Genomic DNA, 20,593 nt, shown 5'->3' on the forward strand with positions numbered 1-20,593 from the left:
TTTTTTTTTTTTTTTTTTTTTTTTCTGGCTTGAAGGGATATTGGGGAAGTTCAAGTAGTGGTTTGGTAGGCTCTACCTAAACTTTTATAGGTTCTGATCCAATTGTTATGCCTATGTCAGTGGGATTTTTAGCACATGGAGTGTCAGGTACAGCAACAATATCCTTATCTAAGGTATGCCTTACATATCATGGAAGAGGCAAAGGTACATCCAGAGCAGATACAACTTGATTATACACAGACGTGTAGGATCTCAAGAAATTGTCCTTGTGGTGTGCCTTCAATATTACAATTCCACGTGCAGTCTCTCCCTATTAAATCTGCCTGGGTGGAATCCTAGAGAAGCGGAGGTTAATTTTTTCAGCTAAGGGGTCTCAGGTTGTGGTTAAGGGTAGGGAGACAAGGAAAATATTTGGGTTATTTGAGGCCAATCACACGCATAGCATGTTTACTCCAAGGAAGAGGATAAGCAGCAATGGCAGCATTTAACATCCAAATAGTAGCACCCTTATCTGCTAGGTATTGATGAAGATGATCCTGTCTATTTGTATTTAAGTCTTGCATGCTTAAGCATGTAGCAAGATTGTGAAAGCTTCTTTTCCTTGGAACACCCTCACTTATCTGATTGGAGGGATGTTTCTTGGGTCTTGGTTTCCTTTCAGCACAAGGGACCATCTAATTCCCAGTGCTGAATCTGTTGACAATATCTACAAATGTCCTTCTCCATAGGTAGTTGGTTTAGGGAGTGGGCCACCTAACTGTGTCACCTGCATGGCCACCACTTCTCCTTGTCTTGTTTTTGTTGTAAAGCCCTTTCTAAATGTTCTCCCAGGTCACTGTCGTTCAGCTAAAGGGGTTCTTTTACCTTTTAATTTATGTTATGAAGTTAGGTCTCCAATTTCAGGTGTAACTCCATTGACAGAATGAGATGAAAGGGTTACTGTTACAACAGCACCTTTTTAAACTCATGAATGAGAATGAAAAATATTTCCTAAAAATACCTGAATTGGTATTTGGTATTTGGCTTTTTCATAACCATCACCACCCCTTTTTTGACCCTTTAGTTTATGGTAGAAAAGAGGGTCTTGTAGGTGTCTTTCTAGGTCTGTCCAATCAGCTTTTTCCGTTCAAGATTTATCATCTGAGAGCCCAACCAATATGTGTACTGCTTGATATATGTCCGTTAATCCTGGGTCATATATGCACCTAAAAGAATTCTAAATGCTTCTATGAATATTTGCTGGTCCTCTTTGGGTTAGAAACATTTTGAAGTATAAGCTCTTACAGAAGTTCAGTTTTAAGATTTACACGGTGTGCTGTTGCCTTCACACCTTGCTATGGGAGGGACAGATCTTTAGAGGCCAGGGGCACTTTGGTGTTTTAGGTGAATTTGGAGGGCAAAGTGAGGGATCTATAGAAGGGGAGGGACAGGGAGCAGGTGCAGGAGAGAGACCAGATGCATAAGAGGAGAAGCAGATACAGGGACACAACTGGGGCATGAGGAGGGGAGGATTTATTAAAGAGGTTTTTCTACTTTATTCTTGTTTAGGTGTGTCAAATTGTTCATTAGTTTTGTCCAAACAATCTTTCAGTGAGACCATTTTTGATTCAGAATTTCCTTTGGAGGTCTCAACATAGCAACCAAAAGGTATTGCCAATTAGGGTCCTTCCTTTTTCTAAGATGCTTCTCAAATGAATGATTTTGTTCAAATCAGCTAGTCCAGAGTTGGCCATGGAGATCCAAATCATCATCGGTGAAGTCGTGGGGAAGAAGAATTAAGATTATAATGAGGAGTGCCTGGGTGGCTCAGTCGGTTAAGCGTCCAACTCTGGATTTGGGCTCAGATCATGATCTCACAGTAAGTGAGTTCGAGCACCACATCAGGCTCTGTGATGACAGCACAGAGCTTACTTGGGATTCTCTCTCTCTGCCCCATTCCTCCCTGCCCCTCCCCCACTGACCATCTCTTTCAAAACTATATAATCATTTTTTTAAAAGATTGTAATGAAGTATATGTGAAAAGCAGTAATTTTTTTTTTTTTTCTGGCAGGGGAGAGGGTTTAGGTTTAGAGGATCCCAAAAGAGCTGGTGACACTGGTTAGAAATAGAACATTTGTGGACCTCATGCCTTGGGCCCCCAAAGTGACAGTTGGCCAACTGCCTGAACACAGACCCAACAATCTGTACTCCCCAGCCTGTGGGAAACCAGAGGGAATACTCTCAGGACACAACAATCAAGGTGGTGAGAGAACCTCAGCTGGCTTGATTGGTGACTTTCAGCACAGTTCATCCGGGTTGATACCAGTCTGGTGAGATCATCAAAGTCACGGTTCTGTGAGGCTGGCTCAAAGGGTCTAGACTCACAAGGGCCTGTTTGTGGCTCTATGCTCAGATTCTTCTTATAACACACAACACTTTTACACAGCACAGCACAAAATAGTAACACAAAAGACAGCATGAGGGGACAACAAGGGGCCAGATTCCACCAAGGAGACCAAACAAACGGGAACCAAGAATAAGACCCAGGCACCAGAATGAGTGTCAATAGCCTAGAAACTCACTCCAACAGAGCAAATTTCAGACGCAGTGTTCACTCACCATGGCATCAGGGACTCGACAAGCTGCAAGCAGCAAGGCACAAGGGGCTTCTGTGGGCACCACACTTGCTTGAAGGTTGGGGTCTTGCAGCAACAGGCAGCTCAGACTGGGTCTCAGTGGGGCCTCTGTGATGAACTGCCCAATAAACAAAGGCCAACCAAATGAGCACAAGCAAAGAATATTTGTCAGAGCTTGCTAGAACAAGGGAGTCAGCCACCATTACTTGTGTTTTGGCAGAGATTCAACATCATGGAGGAGACTGGGAATTCATTTGAGTGGGGCAAAGTGAAGGCTTTAGCTATGTGCTAATGGGAGGCTATTAGCATGGGGAGCCTATAGTGAGCTGTCAAGAAGCGAGGTATCCTATGTGAATCTTAGGGGTACGTATTTGTCTTTTCTCTGGTTCATTGGCCCTCTGTTGGAAATGGGGACCAAAATTCAGGAATGTCTCTGTTATAAATATGGCCATTTGGAGCCAATTGTTACAAGGTTGTGGTGTACAGTCCCGAGCAAGTTGCTAGATACAGCAGCCAGATTTCCTACAAGTCTGACTTATATATAGTAGACCTGCTTCCTCAGCAGAAAACAAGATAATGGGTCAGTTCCTGAATTAGTTGTGGGTCAGAAACCTATTTTTACATATGTTCTGGCTATGGCCCAGTGGTGTATTCAACCTTTGGTGTGGATGTGGGGGAGGGGGTCAGAAACCAGGGAAATGCTAGGGAAGTTGTTGAGCACGGCTGAAGGCAGAGGATATAGATTTGAAGATCCAAGGACATCAAGTGCCTAGATGGGACCGGTCCTTCAGGATGAGAGTCACAAAATGTGGGAAAAAGGAAATTAGTCAAAGCTACATAAAGGAGCTGAACAAGAAGAAAGAGTGAGGGTAAAACAGATGAAATAGAAAAAAAAAAAAGTACCTACCTATTGTTGATCTATGTATCAGAATCTTCCAAATCACCAGAGACGTCTTCCTTGTGTACAAGGACAGGAATGGGGATGGGTTGTCCTTGGGTAAGGAAAGGGGACAGTCAGGGTGAGGTGAGAACTTGAGCTGGTGCTCCTGGGATTAGGTTGCTGACCCCAGACCTCAATTCTGTCCTCAGCACTGCAGTCCCCTCCCCCCTCCCCCTGCCCCTCCTGGGGCCATGATCCCTTCTTCTCTGTGATGGGGAAGTTTTCTAGGATCTTTGGGCCCTTCTCAGCTCTCAGACTCCATACCTGGGACCAGGGAGCAATGCCTATCACCCTGTTCCTCCAGGAAGCAGTCACTGTCCCCATGACTTTTATGCATGGCATTCCTTGCCTCCCACCTCCTTCCACTTCCTCCCTGTCTTCCTTCTTCTTCTTTCTCCTACTCATTTATTTCTCATTTCCCTTCTCCTTGTCACCTCCTACAGCCAGATTGTCCTGTAATAAGGGAACAGTGGAGAAACAATCATGGGTTTACTGTCACCTTCCCTAATCAATCAATCAGTTGATCAATTAACCAATCCAGCCAACACAAGAGCACCTGCCATGGGCCCGGGGTTGCTCTGGGCCCTGCCAGAGTGACCACTAACTCAGCATATCAAGTGACTGTCCTGTGCCTGAGGGATCTTAGGTACTTGAGACACACTTATGCTTCATAACAGCTCCTAAGTTTTCAAGCCCATTGTGGGGATAAACATGAGAGTAGAGGTAAAGTAACTTGTCTAATTTCCTACAGTCTAAATTTCCTATAGTCTGAAAATGGGATGATGGAATTTCTAAAGCAGGTGTGGCCACATAAACATCGGTGCCTGCCTGCATTTAGCCCAAAACTGAAAGGACTGGGGTGAAGCCCCAGGCAGGCCTGAAGGAAGGTCACAGGGTGGACCATGACCATGGTGTTGGGAGCAAGTCCATCACTGTGTGGCTGGAGCAGCAGGTACTGGCAAGGGCAGAGACCCTGGCCCCACTTCAGGGAGCACCTGTCCTGGGCCTGGTCAGTCCCAGGAGACATCTCAGTGGGGCTGCAAGAGCCAGTGTGTGCATCCAGCCCAGCAGCCTTCACACAGGCTTCTAGAATTCCCCCAACCAGGGAGGGTCTCAGGGCACCTGCACACAGGCCTCTGTCACATGGAGGCAAGTGCAGGATTCATTCTGGTCCTGGGACTGGGATTTGGGTGAGGAGAGGAGGAGAGAAATGTGATCCCGGGGTTGCCTCCCACCTCAATTCTGCCAAAGGTCCCGGGACAACTTGCAGGAAGCTGAGAGTGAACATCCTCTGTGATGCCCACCCCAGAAGTGCCCTTTCGCCCAGGGGTAAACCTGAGGGTGTCCCATGCAGGTGTTGCTCTGTGACCTGAAGGTGCAAAGGGAGAGGGTCCCAGCTCCCCAGCACCTGACTCACAAGGAGGCACTTTGTGTCCAGTTCGAGTGTGTGTGACAGAGTGTGTCTCATGAAATGGCCTCAATATTAGGTCAATGCCAACAACCCAAACCAAAATCTCTCATGCTCTATTCCCAAGAGATTCTAATCAAACATAACCAAAGACTTTGATGCTTGGCAATGGCAAAGGTACCCTGAACTGGTCTTCTGGGAAAGATCATCTTAAATACCAAACAACAAAAAAAATGATTACACCACTGTTGTTCAATGACAGCAGTGAGACAATAGAAAGAAATAAAAGGCTTACACATTGGCAAGGAAGAAGTCAAACTTTCACTCTTCGCAGACAACATGATACTCTATGTGAAAACCCAAAAGACTCCACCAAATGAGAGACCTGGGAAGATGGTGGTGTAGGAGGATGCTGGGCACACCTCATCCTACTGATCACTTAGATTCCACCCACATCTGCCTAAATAACCCAGAAAACCACCAGAAGACTAGCAGAATGGTCTCTTCATAGACAAGAGGCCCACGGAAGAGGGTAGGAAGGGCGGAGAGGTGGTGCGTGCTACACAGACTGGTGGGGGGGGGGGAGCCGGGGTGGGGGAGGGGCAGCTCACCTGGCAAGGCACAGCCCCCAGGGTCTGGCTTGCAAAGGTGGAGGGGCCGGACTCCATGAGTTCTGACAGCCAGCAGGACTGAACATCTGGAATGTTAAAGGTGAACAGCTCTGCTCTTGTAGAGTGGGGAGGGCAAGAGGACGCCAGGAGGAAGAGTTGTTGAGCCCTGGAAGACAGAGCTCAGCTCAGCGGGGAAACAAAGGCACTGGCAAGTGCTATTTCCCTCTCCCATCCCCCAGCCGAAATTCCAAAGGGAGCCAGTTCCCGTCACCGAACTTGCTTGCACTGCACAAATGCCCAAGGCTGTGCTTCTGAGGATCCATCCTTCTGACAGGCCTGCCTCCCTCCAGGTGTTGCAGGGCCCCTCCAGCAGGGGAAGACCGAGGGCAAAGTGACCTAAGCCTGCCCCTCCTACCCCTGTGCACCTTGCGGATCCACCCCAGCTAATATGCCCTTGGCCAGATCCCATCGAAGCAGCACCACAAGCCTGGCAGTATGCAAGTAGCCCAGACAAGTAACCCACACTACTCCACAGTGAGTCCTGCCCCTGGGAGAGGGGAAACTAAGGTACACAACAGTCTGACTGTGGCCCCAGTGGTGGGCTGGGGGAAGACATCAGGTCTAACTGGGGCCCCACCCACCAACACAAGTGACTCCGGACAGCACAGGGGAAGTGCCTTGCAGTTTGGAGCTATCTCAGGGACTACCCAAAATGACGAAACGGAAGAATTCTCCTCAAAAGAGACTCCAGGAAGTAGCGACAGCTAACAAATGGATCAAAAATGATTTAAGCAATATAATGGAACAAGAATTTCGAATAATAGTCATAAAATTAATTGCTGGGCTTGAAAAAAGCATAGAGGACAGCAGAGAATCTATTGCTACAGAGATCAAAGGACTAAGAAATAGTAATGATGAAATTAAAATGCTATGAATGAGGTGCAAAATAAAATGGAGGCGGCCATTGCACGGACTGAAGAGGCAGAGGAAAGAATAGTGAATTAGAAGATAAAACTATGGAAAAAGAGGAAGCTGAGAAAAAGAGAGAGAAAAAAATCCAGGAGTACGAGGAGAGAATTAGAGAACTAAGGGATGCAATCAAACGGAACAATATCCGTATCATAGGAATTCCAGAAGAAGAAGAAAAGAGAGAAAGGGGCTGAAGGTGTACTCGAACAAATCATAGCTGAGAACTTCCCTGATCTGGAGAAGGAAAAAGGCATTGAAATCCAAGAAGCACAGAGAACTCCCTTCAGACATAACTTGAATCGCTCTTCTGCATGACATATCATAGTGAAACTGGCAAAATACAAGGATAAAGAGAAATTTCTGAAAGCAGCTAGGGATAAACAGGCTCTAACTTACAAAGGTAGACACATAAGAATAGACCTATCTACTGAATACATAAGTAGACCTATCTACTGAAACTTGGCAGGCCAGAAAGGAGTGGCAGGAAATCTTCAATGTGATGAACAGAAAAAATATGCAGCCAAGAATCCTTTACCCAGCAAGTCTGTCATTCAGAATAGAAGGAGAGATAAAGGTCTTCCCAAACAAACAAAAACTGAAAGAATTCATCAGCGCTAAACCAGCTCTACAAGAGATCCTAAGGGGGATTCTGTGAGTGAAATGTTGCAAGGACCACAAAGTACCAGACACATCACTACAAGCATGAAACCTACAGACATCACAATGACTCTAAACCCATGTCTTTCAATAATAACACTGAATGTAAATGGACTAGATGCTCCAACCAAAAGACATAGGGTATCAGAATGGATAAAAAAATGAGACCCATATATTTTCTGTCTACAAGAGACTCATTTTAGACCTGAGGACACCTTCAGATTGAAAGTGAGGGGATGGAGAACTATCTATCATGCTACTGGAAGTCAAAAGAAAGCTGGAGTAGCCATACTTACATCAGACAAACTAGACTTCAAATTAAGGGTTGTAACAAGAGATGAAGAAGGGCATTATATAATAATTACAGGGTCTATCCATCAGGAAGAGCTAACAATTATAAGTGTCTATGCGCCGAATACGGGAGCCCCCAAATATAAACAACAATTAACCACAAACATAAGTAACTTTATTGATAAGAATGTGGTAATTGCAGGGGACTTTAATACTCCACTGACAGTAATGGATAGATCATCTAGACACAGGATCAATAAAGAAACAAGGGCTCTGAATGATACATTGGATCAGATGGACTTGACAGATATATTTAGAACTCTGCATCCCAAAGCAACAGAATATACTTTATTCTCGAGTGCACATGGAACATTCCCCAAGATAGATCACATACTGGGTCACAAAACAGCCCTTCATAAGTATACAAGAATTGAGATCATACCATGCACACTTTCAGACCACAATGCTATGAAGCTTAAAATCCACCACAGGAAAAAGTCTGGAAAACCTCCAAAAGCATGGAGGTTAAAGAACACCCTAGTAAAGAATGACTGGGTCAACCAGGCAATTAGAGAAGAAATTTAAAAATATACGGAAACAAATGAAAATGAAAATACAACAATCCAAACGCTTTGGGATGCAGCGAAGGTAGTCCTGAGAGGAAAATACATTGCAATCCAGGCCTATCTCAAGAAACAAGAAAAATCCCAAGTACAAAATCTAACAGCACACCTAAAGGAAATAGAAGCAGAACAGCAAAGGCAGCCTAAACCCAGCAGAAGAAGAGAAATAATAAAGATCAGAGCAGAAATAAACAATATAGAATCTAAAAAAAACTGTAGAGCAGATCAATGAAACCAAGACTTGGTTTTTTGAAAAAATGAACAAAATTGACAAACCTCTAGCCAGGCTTCTCAAAAAGAAAAGGGAGATGACCCAAATAGATAAAATCATGTATGAAAATGGCAGGATTACAACCATTCCCTCAGAAACACAAGCAATCATCAGGGAATACTATGAAAAATTATATGCCCACAAACGGGACAACCTGGAAGAAATGGACAAACTCCTAAGCACCCACACACTTCCAAAACTCAAACAGGAAGAAATAGAAAACTTGAACAGACCCATAACCAGCAAAGAAATTGAATCAGTTATCAAAAATCTCCCAACAAATAAGAGTCCAGGACCAGATGGCTTCCCTGGGGAATTCTACCAGACATTTAAAGCAGAGAAAATACCTATCCTTCTCAAGCTGTCCCAAAATATAGAAAGGGAAGGAAAGCTTCCAGACTCATTCTATGAAGCCAGCATCACTTTGATTCCCAAACCAGACAGAGACGCAGGAAAGAGAACTACAGGCCAATATCCCTGATGAATATGGATGCAAAAATTCTCAACAAGATACTAGCAAATCGAATTCAACAGCATATAAAAATAATTATTCACCATGATCAAGTGGGATTCATTCCTGGGATGCAGGGCTGGTTCAACATTCGCAAATCAATCAATGGGATACATCACATTAATAAAAGAAAAGATATGAACCATATGATCCTGTCAATTGATGCAGAAAAAGTATTTGACACAATTCAGCATCTTTTCTTAATAAAAACCCTCGAGAAAGTCAGGACAGAAGGAACGTACTTAAACATCATAAAAGCCATTTATGAAAAGCCCACAGCTAATATCATCCTCAATGGGGAAAAACTGAGAGCTTTCCCCCTGAGATCAGGAACACCACAGGGATGTCCACTCTCACTGCTGTTGTTTAACATAGTGTTGGAAGTGCTAGCATCAGCAATCAGACAACAAAAGGAAATCAAAGACATCAAAATTGGGAAAGATGAAGTCAAGCTTTCACTTCTTGCAGATGACATGATATTATACATGGAAAACCCAATAGACTCCACCAAAAGTCTGCTAGAACTGATACATGAATTCAGCAAAGTCACAGGATACAAAATTAATGTACAGAAATCAGTTGCATTCTTATACACTAATAATGAAGCAACAGAAAAAAAAAAAGAGAGAAACTGATCTCATTCATAATTGCACCAAGAATCATAAAATATGTAGGAATAAACGTAACCAAAGATGTCAAAGATCTGTATGCTGAAAACTATAGAAAGCTTATGAAGGAAATTGAAGACGATACAAAGAAATGGAAAAACATTCCATGCTCATGGACTGGAAGAATAAAATTGTTAAAATGTCAATACTACCCAAAGCAATCTACATATTCAATGCAATTCCAATCAAAATTGCACCAGCATTCTTCTCCAAGCTAGAAAAAGCAATCCTAAAATTTGTATGGAACCACAAAAGACCCCGAATAGCCAAAGTAACATTGAAGAAGAAAACCAAAGCGGGAGGCATCACAATACCAGACTTTAGCCTCTACTACAAAGCTGTAATCATCAAGACAGCATGGTATTGGCACGAAAACAGACACATAGACGAATGGAATAGAATAGACTCCAGAACATACTTAAACATCATAAAAGCCATTTATGAAAAGCCCACAGCTAACATCATCCTCAATGGGGAAAAACTGAGAGCTTTTTCCCTGAGATCAGGAACATGACAGGGATGTCCACTCTCACCGCTGTTGTTTAACATAGTGTTGGAAGTGCTAGCATCAGCAATCAGACAACAAAAGGAAATCAAAGGCATCAAAATTGGCAAAGATGAAGTCAAGCTTTCGCTTTTTGTAGATGACATGATATTATACATGGAAAATCCGATAGACTCCACCAAAAGTCTGCTAGAACTGATACATGAGTTCAGCAAAGTTGCAGGATACAAAATCAATGTACAGAAATCAGTTGCATTCTTATACACTAACAATGAAGCAACAGAAAGACAAATAAAGAAACTGATCCCATTCACAATTGCACCAAGAAGCATAAAATACCTAGGGATAAATCTAACCAAAGATGTAAAAGATCTGTATGCTGAAAACTATAGAAAGCTTATGAAGGTAATTGAAGAAGATATAAAGAAATGGAAAGACATTCCCTGCTCATGGATTGGAAGAATAAATATTGTCAAAATGTCAATACTACCCAAAGCTATCTACACATTTAATGCAATCCCAGTCAAAATTGCACCAGCATTCTTCTCAAAGCTAGAACAAGCAATTCTAAAATTCATATGGAAATACAAAAGGCCCCGAAGAGCCAAAGTAATTTTGAAGAAGAAGACCAAAGCAGGGGGCATCACAATCCCAGACTTTAGCCTCTACTACAAAGCTGTCATCATCAAGACAGCATGGTATTGGCACAAAAACAGACACATAGACCAATGGAATAGAATAGAAACCCCAGAACTAGACCCACAAACGTATGGCCAACTCATCTTTGACAAAGCAGGAAAGAACATCCAATGGAAAAAAGACAGTCTCTTTAACAAATGGTGCTGGGAGAACTGGACAGCAACATGCAGAAGGTTGAAACTAGACCACTTTCTCACACCATTCACAAAAATAAACTCAAAATGGATAAAGGACCTGAATGCAAGACAGGAAACCATCCAAACCCTAGAGGAGAAAGCAGGAAAAGACCTCTCTGACCTCAGCCGTAGCAATCTCTTACTCGACACATCCCCAAAGGCAAGGGAATTAAAAGCAAAAATGAATTACTGGGACCTTATGAAGATAAAAAGCTTCTGCACAGCAAAGGAAACAACCAACAAAACGAAAAGGCAACCAACGGAATGGGAAAAGATATTTGCAAATGACATATCGGACAAAGGGCTAGTATCCAAAGTCTATAAAGAGCTCACCAAACTCCGCACCCGAAAAACAAATAACCTAGTGAAGAAATGGGCAGAAAACATGAATAGACACTTCTCTAAAGAAGACATCCGGATGGCCAACAGGCACATGAAAAGATGCTCAACGTCACTCCTCATCAGGGAAATACAAATCAAAACCACACTCAGATATCACCTCACACCAGTCAGAGTGGCCAAAATGAACAAATTGCGAGACTATAGATGCTGGTGAGGATGTGGAGAAATGGGAACTCTCTTGCACTGTTGGTGGGAATGCAAACTGGTGCAGCCACTCTGGAAAACAGTGTGGAGAAAATTAAAAATAGACCTACCCTATGACCCAGCAATAGCACTGCTAGGAATTTACCCAAGGGATACAGGAGTACTGATGCATAGGGGCACTTGTACCCCAATGTTTATAGCAGCACTCTCAACAATAGCCAAATTGTGGAAAGAGCCTAAATGTCCATCAAGTGATGAATGGATAAAGAAATTGTGGTTTATATACACAATGGAGTACTACAGGGCAATGAGAAAGAACGAAATATGGCCCTTTGTGGCAACGTGGATGGAACTGAAGAGTGTGATGCTAAGTGAAATAAGCCATACAGAGAAAGACAGATACCATATGTTTTCACTCTTATGTGGATCCTGAGAAACTTAACAGAAACCCATGGGGGAGGGGAAGGAAAAAAAAAAAAAGAGGTTAGAGTGGGAGACAGCCAAAGCATAAGAGACTCTTAAAAACTGAGAACAAACTGAGGGTTGATGGGGGGTGGGAGGGAGGGGAGGGTGGGTGATGGGTATTGAGGAGGGCATCTTTTGGGATGAGCACTGGGTGTTGTATGGAAACCAATTTGACAATAAATTTCATAATTGGATAGCACTTCTCTCTGTGCTTCCACATTAAAAATAATAATAATAATAATAATAATAATAATAATAATAATAAAAGAATAGACTCCAGAATTGGACCCACAAATGTATGGCCAACTCATCTGTGACAAAGCAGGAAAGAATATCCAATGGAAAAAAGACAGTCTCTTTAACAAATGGTGCTGGGAGAACTGGACAGCAACATGCAGAAGAATGAAACTAGAGAACTGTCTTACACCATTCACAAAAATAAACTCAAAATGGATAAAGGACCTGAATGTGAGACAGGAAACCATCAAAACCGTAGAGGAGAAAGCAGGAAAAAACCACTCTGAACTCAGCCACAGCAATTTCTTACTTGACACATCTCCAAAGGCAAGGGAATTAAAAGCAAAAATGAACTATTGGGACCTCATCAAGATGAAATCTTCTACACTGCAAAGGAAACAATCAATAAAACTAAAAGGCAACCGACGTAAAGGAAAAGATATTTGCAAATGACATATCAGACAAAGGGCTAGTTTCCAAAATCTATAAAGAACTCACCAAACTCCACACCTGAAAAACAAATTATCCAGTGAACAAATGGGCAGAAGACATGAATAGACACTTTTCCAAAGAAGACATCCAGATGGCCAACAGACACATGAAAAGATGCTCAACGTCACTCCTCATCAGGGAAATACAAATCAAAACCACACTGAGATACCACCTCACGACAGTCAGAATGGCTAAAGTGAACACATCCGGAGACTATAGGTGCTGGAGAGGATGTGGGGAAATGGGAATCCTCTTGCACTGTTGGTGGGAATGCAAACTGGTGCAGCCACTCTGGAAAACAGTGTGGAGTTTCCTCAAAAAATTAAAGATAGATCTACCCTATGACCCAGGAATAACACTGCTAGGAATTTACCCAAGGGATACAGGAGTGCTGATGCATAGGGGCACTTGTACCCCAATTTTTATAGCAGCACTCTCAACAATAGCTAAATTATGGAAAGAGCCTAAATGTCCATCAAGTGATGAATGGATAAAGAAATTGTGGTTTATGTGTTATAATGTTTAAATAACTTCCAACTAGTAAGACTCCAACATGTATAAATTAGACCTCACTAAAATGTAAAATTTTAGTGACTCAAAGGACACCATTAAGAAAATAAAAAGACAGGGCACCTGGGTGGCTCAGTTGGTTAAGTGTCCGACTTCGGCTCAGGCCATGATCTCATGGTTCCTGAGTTCAAGCCCTGCATCGGGCTCTGGGCTGACAGCCCAGAACCTGGAGCCTACTTCGGATTCTGTGTCTCCCACTCTCTCTGCCTCTCCCCAGCTCACACTCTGTCTCTCTCTCAAAAGTAAAATAAAAAAAGTAAAAAAAAAAAAAAAAAAGTAAAAAGACAACCCACATTATAAAGAAAATTGTGCAATTCATATATCTAATGAGAAACATAGTTAGCATATATTACAGCTCAGTTATAAAAAGACAAAGAACTCAATTTTAAAATGGACAAATGAGGGGCGCCTGGGTGGCGCAGTCGGTTAAGCGTCCGACTTCAGCCAGGTCACGATCTCGCGGTCCGTGAGTTCGAGCCCCGCGTCAGGCTCTGGGCTGATGGCTCGGAGCCTGGAGCCTGTTTCCGATTCTGTGTCTCCCTCTCTCTCTGCCCCTCCCCTGCTCATGCTCTGTCTCTCTCTGTCTCAAAAATAAATAACACATTTTTTAAAAATTAAAAAAAAAAACTACAAATCAAAACCACAGTATATCCTTTCATAGACACAAGATAGCTATAGCCATAAAGACAGATAGGTGATTGCCAGTGAAATGACAGAGAAACTTGGAGCCTCACACATGGCTGGCAAGAATGGAAAGTGGTAGTCACTCTGGAAAACAGTCTTGCAGCTATTCAAATAGTGACACAGGGACTTACCTTATTACCCAGCAATTCCACTCCTAAGTTTACAGCCAAAACAAATGAAAGACATATCCACACAAAAACTTATATATAAATGTTCACAGCAGCATTATTCATAATAACCCCCAAGTAGTAACAACAAACATCCATCAACTGAGGAATGAATAAACTGTCTTGTATCTATACAATGAAAGATTGTTCAGCAATAATAGAAGAAATGAAGTGCTGGTCTATGCTACAGCATGGGCTGACTTTGAAAACATCATACCAAGTGAAGAAGCCAGACAACAAAGGGCATACATGGAATTATTCCATTTATATTAAATGTTCATAATAAACACATCAATAGAAATAGAAGATAAATTAGCTGGGGACTTAGGGATTAGGGGAGATGAAGATTGTCTGCTAGTGAGTATGGAATTTCATTGGGTACATGATGTAAAGCATCTAGAATTTATTGTGGGAACTTGGCACTATTTTGTGAATACACTGAAAAGCAGAATTGCACACCATGAAGCGTGACTTGTGTGTGAATTTTATCTCAATGGGAAGTGAATTTGCAGAGAGGATTTCTATATGAATGGCTAATGTCTCCTTTCCCCTCCCTCCCATCAGCACTGGCAGACTTCAGTGAGCAAAACAGCACCATGGAGTGGAGGCTGGAGCCATTTACACCAAGTCTCACACCCCTGTGCCCTGCAAATGCATCATCACTAGGACAAGTCCACCTGAGAATCAGCACAGCAAGCTGCAGCCATAGACTAGCACAAAACCCATGCTCCCACCAAATCTACTGATCGTAGAGTGCTGCAAAGCTTCAGCTCCAGGGGAAATAGGATCTACCTTCCTTTGTTCATTTGTTTTCCTCTTAATATGGCCATTATTATCTCAAGAGCAGGAATAGAAGTTTTCCCTAACAATCACACAAGAAATGCAGTGACAAAGAACTTCCACTCAAATCCTATGGTTTTGTAATTCTTTATGCCTTGTTAACCCATTAGTGCAAGCCCAGGGAATTTTTAAGCTTCTAAGCCCACAGTTTTCTATGACTGAATAATATTCCATTGTATACATATACCACATCTTCATCCATTCTTGTATCGATGGACACTTGGGCCATAATTTGGCTACTGTAAATAATGCTGCTATAAACACAAGGGTCCGTGTATGCCTTCGAATTAGTGTTTTTGTGTTCTTTGGGTAAATATCCAGTGGTACGATTACTGGATTGTAGGGTATTTCTATTCTCACCTTTCTGATGATCCTCCATACTGTTCTCCACGGTGGCTGCACCAGTTTGCATTCCCACCAACATGGCAAGAGGGTTACTTTTTCTCCACAACCTCACCAACAATTGTTGTTCAAGAAATTTTTAATCGCAAGATGATTATTTAATTTGACTACAGGCCTTTAGTGATAGGTTATCTGAGAGGTCAAGTTCCTGTGTACATGGAATTGGTGGATTTAAAATTCAATGACATGCCTCTTCATGTCTTTTGCAGATTTTGTAATCAGACCATTTGTTTTTCACCACTGCATTTAGAGAGTTTTTGTAGCTTCAGACACCTGGCCTTGGTTGAGTGTATGGTTTGTAAATACTTCCTTTCAGGATGTATTTTGTTGTTTCATCTTCTTAAAATGGTCTTTCACAGAGCCTAGGTTGTTAATTTTAATAAATTTCAGTTCATCCCTTTCTTTTTATGGATCACACTTTTGGTGTCAAGTCTAAAATCTCTTTGCCAACCCTAGACCCCCGACTTTTCTCATAGACTTTTTTTTCCTAATGTTTTACATTCTACAAATAAGTGTGTGATCCATTTAGAGTTAATGATTGTATGGGGTGTGAGTTTTAGGCTTTTAGTATAGTTTAATTTTGCCCTGATGTCCACTTGCCCTACTTCCATTTGATGGAGACACCATCTTTCATCCCATTAATTACTTAGGCATGTTTGCCAAAACTCAGTTCAGCATATTTGTTTGAGTTTCTATTCATTGCCATTGATCAACATGCCTATCCCTCTGCCAGTACCACACATAATTTACTAGCTATGTAATAACTGTTAAAATAGGGGAGATTTTATCCTTATGTTTCAAAATTGCTTTAGCTATTCTAATTCCATTGCCTTTCCATGGGGGTATTTATTTAAGGTGCATTTTTTTTTTTTCCAAGAGAAGCTCTGAAACTTGCTATTTTCATTATCAGGTCATCATCAACCTCTTTCCATGTCAGTACCTGTAGATCTACCTCATTTATTTTAAGTTTATTTATTTATTTTGAGAGAGTGAGAATCAGGGCAGGGCAGAGAGGGAGAGAGAGAGCATCCCAAGCAGGCTCTGCACTGATAGTGCACAGGGCTCCCCACCAACCTGAGCTCATGACCTGAGCTAAGATCAAGAGTCAAATGCTTAACCAACTGAGCCAACAAGGGGCCCCTGGATCTATCTCAATTAAAAAGCAAAAATCAAAATAAAATAAAATACATCGAGTACATCATGGCATTGATGTACTAGAATTTATTTAAGCTGGTCCTTCTTAACAGCAATTATTTCCCCCCAATTTCCTGCTATATTAAGTAATGCTGAAATCAGTATCATATTCTACATGTGTTTGCACAAATGTTCCCCAAACCTGTTTGTTGCCATTTGACTTTGTTTGGGCTTTGTGCAAAGATCCGTTTTGTTTAAACGTTGTGAGGTCAAGCTTATTGATCATTTGCCTAATGGCTTCTAGGCTTTGTGTTATGCTTTAGAAAGAACTTCCCCACTCCAAAATTGTAAGTAACAATGAATCATCCATGTTCTCTTGGGGTACTTTCACGGTTTCAGTTTCCCAGTCCTTGTCCCGCTGAGCCCCCTCAGAACTGACCAAGTCTCCCTGGAGACCAGAACCGCCTGGGCTGCTCTGGGGAAGCCCACGCAGCGCACCCTGGCCGCCAGCCTCTCATGGAAATGTTCCAAGAACCCCGTGCGCAGCAGTGTCGTGCCTTGCCGGCCAGCAGCTCTCAGGAGGAGGCCCCCGGGACGCCCTGGACGCCTACTGCCCACCCCCAGGAAGACAGACGCCTTGCGAGGTGGGCTGGGAGGAAATTACCCTATTAGACTGCCAAGGTGCACCCTCTCCAGCACCTAGACTGTGTCGTCCCCTCGAAGGCTAATAACTGTTCTATGGCGCCATCTGGTGGCCACTTTTATATACTTTTCCACCGGCATTCAGGCGAAATCTGCAAGTGTGGTGTTTGGCCTCTGTGAGCCAGGCAGAACTCCAGGAGGCTTGTGGCACCTGCGGCAATCTTCCGGGTCCTACTGGGAGTCGGAGCATTGACGCCTATCCATTTGCTGGAAAATAAACAGGCAGCGTTTTGAGGAGTGACCGTCGCTGTCCTGCCAGGTGTGGACCACAACCTGAGGGTGCCCCTTCACACGCGGGAACCAACCAAAGTCGCTATGGTGTAACGGGAAAAAAGTGTTCGGCGCCCAGACACCTTCACACACACACGTGGCGCTGCCATCGGGTCTTTGTGCTATCCGTTTTTTCCCACTCCTGCCCGAGGTGGGACTGGGTCATAATGGGAGGACAGGCTTGCACATCGCAGGGTCAGACGCCAGCCCGCGTGTGTCCCAGCTGTCAGCAGCGCCTCCTGAAATTGTTTTCCAAGGCCCCATTCAAAATGGTAGGCCGGCACGAGCCGTCTGTGAGGGACAGAACAGGGCTCTGGCTGGGCTCAATTCCTTCGTGGGGTCCGGTGATCGGAGGTGCCTCCAAGGTTTCCCGAGTTCCACTCCAGAGACACGGACCTGCTATTCCCGCACAGATGGCCCGGGAAGGTGTGTGTCCGGGCCTGGAATCGGCCCTGCGTGGGTATCGGTTGCTGGACTTTCCCATCAGCTTTTCCGAGTCCCGCTCTGGAAGTGGAGACCAGCTTGAGCCCCATGGGTTAAGTCTAAGTAGGGCCCTTCATTCCAGGTGCCTGTCTGTGTGGAACGCGGCCTTCGGAACGCCCCCACATATTCCAAGTCCCTTCTCCGGAGCTGTGGCCTGGACAGGACGGCCGATGCGAGGAGGCCTGCGAAAGGCTCTCCTGGGCCTCCCAGTCCTCCGTCATCTCACCCTGACGGACCGCGACAAGGCCAGGCCAGGCCCACAAGACCGGGGGATGCGCCCTCCTGCTTCGTGACCCAAATCCGTCCCGGTGCGGTCAGCGAAGGTGGTACTACGCCACCTGGCGGCCCCTTTTATATCGTTTTCTCCCAGAGCTCAACTTGAAAAGCGCTAGGATTAAGTGCGGAGGCAAAGCCCAGAGTGGCCACAAACAAGGGCAGGATCCTTCCAGTGGCCTCCTGAGCCCATGGGGAGCGATCCCAGAGATCGGACCGAAATCCCGGGAGGGGTGGGGGGCCGGGGAGCAGCGTCCTTCCCGCCATCCTCCCAAGCGGCTGGTTAACGTGGCGCTTAAGGGTCGACCAGCAGAAAGAGGCGTGGGTGGTTTACAGACTGGATCGCGTCCTGCATGGGCTTCACTCATTGGAGGTGCAGCTCAGAAAAATTTCCAAGTCCTCATTTACAGTCAGGGACCAGCACGGGCCGCCTTGAGCCGTTGGAAGGGGGTCCCTAGCGAGGCTGCCGTCCCTCTTGGGGTCCAGTCTTCGGAGGCACCTTCTGGGGAATGTTTCCAAGTCTCACTCTGGGACACGGACCAGCCCCTGCAGGCGGGGTAGCTGAGGAGGACACCCCTTGCTGGAAATACTAACTGGGAGGAGGCTGTGCACACGGAGGGGTCAGGAGGGAAAATAGTGTCTATGAAGATAAGCTATTGAAGGGGTTTACTGTAATAGAAAATGAAAATCCTGAGATTTTTAGGAATAATGATTGCTACTATTGATGTTACTATTATTCATCATTATCGTAATTATTACTGTTTTTTTTTTTTTTCTGGCTAATTGCAGTTGTTGTAAAAACACTGAAGTTTCTACTCTACCCAAGAAGAGTGTCTGGTTGACTTAAAATGATGAAGCATGGGTTTCAGTCCACAAAATTTTTAAATATTGAAATACAATTGGCATAACAATGTATATTAGTTATAGGTGTACAACGTAATGATTTGATATTTGTATACCTTGCAAAATGATCACCACGGTCCAGTTAATATCTGTCACCATACATAGTTAGAAAATGTTTTCTTGTGATGAGAACTTTCAAGATCCACACTCCTAGCTACTTTCAAATATGTAGTATGATATGATTAACTATAGTCACCATGCTGTGCATCCCCATGGCATTCATTTTATAACTGTTAACTTGTACCTTTTGACTCCCTTAACCCATTTGGCCCCCCTCAGGCCCTCCATTCCCTCCTCAAGTAACCACCATTCTGTTCTCCATATCTCTGAGCTTGTTTGTGTTTTTTTTCCCTAGATTCCACATATAGTAAGATCATATGTTTCTGTTTCTGTCCGACTTATTTCACTTAGCATAATGCCCTCAAGGTCCATCCATGTTGTTGCAAAGGCAAATGTTCATTCTTTATTGTGGCTGAGTAATATTCCATTTGTCCCACAGAATTTTCTAAATCCCCTCAGAAGCCCGGGAGCTTGCTTGCTCCAACCAGTGAGGCCCTACCCTGAGAGCTGCAAGACCCAGCCTGGAAGGCCAAACCACAGCCTCCACAACTGGACCCAAGCAATCAGGACCTGATCAATATCTGACATTTTCCCCTCAATGTCCCTTTTCCTCAAAAAGCTTCCAAAATAGAAAGTGGAAGAAAGCCAAATTTTCTCCCCCTCACCAATCTTGTCTGACCTTGAGTCAGCCTGACCCTCCCATCAGGACGTGTCTTCCTTTTGTTTCCACCAGAAAGTTCTCCCACTCCTCCACCTGCCTTGGAGTCTCTGCAACTGCTGGTGGCTGATTCCCTCGCCATGTAGAGCAAGCTCTGAATACATGGTGCTTGTTCTCATTTGGAAGGTCTTCCTTTATCTCAGTAGTGGGGGAACCAAACAAAGCACTCAGAGCATCATACTGTTCCCCATGCTAACTCTTAAAAAAATATATATGTATGTATTTATCATATAATTTTTTAATTGATATAATTCATATACCATAAAATTCACCCTTATAAGAATGAACAAATCAGTGATTTATACTCTATTCACAAAGTTATGTAAATGTCACCACTGCCTAATTCCAGAATATTTCATTGCCCTAAAAAAGACATTCCTTCCCATTAAATAGTTTCTTTCCATTCCACCCCCTCCCCAGACCCTGGCAACCACCAATCTGCTTTTTTACCTGGATCTATGGATTTATCTGCATCTCTGTATTCTGGATATTTCATGAAAGTGAAACCATACAATATGTGGCCTTTATGTCTGGCTTCTTACACTCAGTGTCATGTTTTTGAGACTCATCTATGCTTTATCATATATCAGTGATTCATTTCTTTGACCTAATATATTTACACTTGAAGCCATTGGGACATTTTTTTTTTCCTGCATGTTAACAAGTCCCTTAAAAAAAAGGGGGGGGGGCGCCTGGGTGGCGC

General features: G+C 43.5%; 1 protein-coding gene across 6 annotated transcripts in view; it reads right to left on the reverse strand.

Moving 5' to 3' along the window:
* Positions 1 to 20,593, reverse strand: part of PRODH (proline dehydrogenase 1) — a 73,492-nt gene that overhangs the window by 14,782 nt on the left and 38,117 nt on the right. For all 6 annotated transcript variants that reach the window (XR_005787056.1, XR_005787053.1, XR_005787055.1 and 3 more), the window contains 2 exons: positions 3,523 to 3,607; positions 2,599 to 2,733 (listed from right to left, as the gene is read on the reverse strand). The gene's annotated coding sequence lies outside the window, so the exon portion shown is untranslated. The remainder of the gene's footprint in view (positions 1 to 2,598; positions 2,734 to 3,522; positions 3,608 to 20,593) is intronic.

The sequence above is a fragment of the Herpailurus yagouaroundi genome, unplaced genomic scaffold, assembly GCF_014898765.1.
Source record: "Herpailurus yagouaroundi ecotype Mexico unplaced genomic scaffold, PumYag 428, whole genome shotgun sequence".
Taxonomy (NCBI): Eukaryota; Metazoa; Chordata; class Mammalia; order Carnivora; family Felidae; genus Herpailurus; species Herpailurus yagouaroundi.